This window comes from Rhagoletis pomonella, unplaced genomic scaffold (genome assembly GCF_013731165.1).
Source record: "Rhagoletis pomonella isolate Grant_MI unplaced genomic scaffold, Rhpom_1.0 Rhpom_scaffold_00006, whole genome shotgun sequence".
NCBI classification, from domain to species: Eukaryota; Metazoa; Arthropoda; class Insecta; order Diptera; family Tephritidae; genus Rhagoletis; species Rhagoletis pomonella.
The window spans coordinates 296,204-299,746 of record NW_023458560.1 but is presented as its reverse complement, the minus strand read 5'-3'; positions in this window follow the sequence as shown (position 1 = coordinate 299,746).

Here is a 3,543-nt window from a genome sequence, read left to right as displayed (position 1 = left end):
AATGTAAATATATACATACATACATATGTTTAAATAAATTATAATAAAATAGTTTTTATAAAAAGGTCCATTTTACATGACTTTAGACAATTGCGGAAAAAAGTCAAAAAAATGCCGTAGAAAATCTTATCAACTTAGCTGAAATAGAAAAATTCATACATGTTTGCAAAAATCAATTTGCAACAATCAGCAAATCGATTTCACGCAAATATCATATTTTCGGCAAGCAAGCAAATGTACAAAAACCCGCTCCTTTCCCCGTTTCCCCGCTTCTTCTGAACACTTGTCGTTCTGACTTCCATTTTTATTTTAGAGTTTGTTTTGATCCGACACAAGCACGCGCCTGCCTCCGCAAGCATCCCCTCTGCCTAGTGCTTATTATATTTCTGTTCCTCTTTCCTTTTTCGTTCTTATTTTTTTCATTTTGCTTTGAACTACAGTAAATTTGCTCGAAGTGTGGTGGCACGGAAAAATTTTTGGTATGGTGGCAGCCGACACTTCTCTGCCGACACCGTCGGTCGAGTGGTGTATTTGGCCGACTGCACCCCAAAATTTCTGGCAGCAATTAGTTCACACAGAAAATGCGCCTTCTCATTTATAAACGTTCTCTGGTTTGGGCAATGTTCGAAATTCGGAAAAAATCGAATTTCAACCCCCCACTACCCATCCCTAATAAGTAGCGTGTGAAACTTCTTCGTTGTGCGGGATTAGTTGTCCGGGATGGCCAATGTGGTTATCGTACGAGCGTGTACAGAAAATCGAGTAGCGAGCTAGTGCAAATTGGACGGTTTGCAATTTTAATGATTTGAAAGTCACCTATTTTCCATAAAAGTGAAAAATCTACAAACAGAAAGAACAAAAATGATTAAAATAAAGATGTTTTAAGATTTTTGGTTATCGCGACTATCAAACTGTCAAACACAATGAATTTTCCAACATGCTGGCAAATTTATTTTGGATGTCAAATGTTGCCACATGTGTTGATTCACATCCAAATATCCGTTCTCATTTTAACGTCATTTCACTGAGCCAAATATGTCGTCAAATGAAAATGATACCATATGACAACCTGTTTTCACCTAAATGCCAACTGTTGCCACTGAATATGCCATAATGAAAACCATTCTTATGGAACAATATATTTTATTGAACAATAAATACATGCGTACATGTATAGAAAAGAAACAGAACTTATTTTCAATTCACTAATAACAAAAAAGGTACATGAAGGCACTTACGTGAATATGCAGCGATAATTCTACTACTGTTGTGTCGATAATTATTATATTTTGCTTTAATAAAATTTGGATAGGACTGTAAACCTCAATTATATCCTTTATTTTTCCGGATTTATTCCTTCGTGGTAAAATAGGCTGCAGCTCTCCTTTCAGGAATCGGTCAAAATGGCCGAGCTGTCAGATTCGATAGCCAAGGTTGCCAACATTATGGATATTAACGCAGTGCTACTTCACGCAGTGGTAATTCTCTACCGTTTCGTAGGGTTGCATTAGGCAGAGTAGTTGCCACTAGTACTTTCTTTGCGAATACTTTACAGCTCGGCCAACCTGACTATCGATCGCCCCCGATCGGAGTTACAAAGGCCTTAGTCACATAACGTATGTCCATAAAATCTACGACTTAATACTACACATAAGTATTGCTTTTCTAGTCGATGGGTTCAGCCTCCTTACGAGCCGACCATCTCCGCATTCTATTTGCCTCAACTACCCCATCATACGGAAGCTGCGTGAGTTGGCAATTTTCTACGTCCCGAATTACGTACCTGTCGTTCCCGAGGGCTTTGAAAACAACGTAGGGCCCCTTATATTTCGGAGCAAACGTTCCTTATAACGAAAAACTCGCCGACCTCGTACCTTTTAGGATCTTTGCCGTGCTTCGAGAAGTAATTTTGGCTATACTCTTGAGCATTTTGGATAGCTTCATTGGCTTCAGCCCTGGTTTTATCTAGATCGCGTGTGCCGTTCGAATTAAACCTTTCTGCAAAATATTCTGAATATTCGTCTATGAACTCAGCTCTCTGCTCGACCCCAAAGAGAAGCATACTGGGGGAGTTCTTGGCAGTGCTATGGTTGGAGTTGTTAATCGCGTATTCTACTTGTGCGAGCCGGTTCGACCAGTCGGCGTGATCGATAGGGTCGTAAGCTTTCCTAACATGGCTTTGATTACCCTATTAACCCTTTCCACCTGTCCGTTTGCCTGAGGGGACGCCACCGCTACCTTTATGTGGGCTATATTACGTTTAAGAAGGAATTCGCTGAATTCCAGGGAAGTGAAACATGTGCCGCGGTCTGAGATGATTCGCCTCGGTCGGCTATGGTAGTTGAAGTACTTATCTAAGGCGGCGGTGACCTCTCGGGTGCTGGTCGAATTAGTTGGGTATAATTTTACAAACTACGTGAAAGCGTCAACTACTACCAAGATGTACGTCCTCTTGGACCGCAATGACGGTAAGGGACCGAAATGGTCAATGTGCACGGTATCAAATGGCTGAGGCTCCTTCGGTATATTATACAATTTCCTTTCTCGCGACGCCGGCGGCGCGGCATACATGATGCACTTCAGACAATTCTCAATAAACCGTGTCACTTTCGAACGCAGATTGGCAATCCAGTAAAGTCTATTAATTTTGTCGCATGTCTTGTCGACCGACTGGTGCGCTACTTTCTCGTGCGCTAGTCTAATAATGTTGCCCTCAATTTCACCTGGAACACAGAGTCGCCTACTGCCGTCCTCCCATAGGCTACATATGTCCTGCAAGTCAAAGTCTTTTACCTTCCCCGTCAACAGTTTCTCACGAATCTCTTTTAGATTTTCGTCTCGCTACCTGTATCCGAAATTCTACGTCGACCGTGTCGCAATCCACCGCCATAACACAGCGGCTTAGGGCGTCTACGTGTCTCATTGCAGTGCCTCTGCGGTGTACAACTTTATAATTATAATTCTCTAGCTCCAAAGCCCACCTGGCTATCCTAGCATTAATTTGTTTTCTTTCGGGAGTCAGGGCAAGGGAGTTACAGTCAGTTACTATCTGAAAGGGGATCCCTTCTAAATACGGCCGGAATCGTCGTAGGGCATACACTATCACCAACGTCTCTAACTCGAAGCTGTGGTATTTCGCTTCGGCGGCTGAAGTGGTCTTGGAAAAATATGCCACCGGGTGCATTTTCTTATCGTCTTGTCTTTGCAGCAGGACGGCTCCGAAACCCGTTGCGCTGGCGTCGCAGTGTAACTCGGTCTCTCTCAGTGGGTTGTAGATTGACAGCACCGGGGCCCTCGACAGTTCCGACATTAACCTCTGGAATGATTCTACGCAATCGACGTCAATAAAAAGGGCGGGCCCTTTTTCAATAAGTTCAGCAAGGGCCTAGCGATTCTGGAGAACGAAGGAACAAAACGTCTGAAGTACGAAAATAGCCCGATGCAAGACTGTAGCTCTTTATGGCTAGTCGGCATTGGGTACTTCTTGATGTCCTTGGTATCACCAAGCCCGTGGTGCAATGGCTTGTGATATTTTATTCCGAA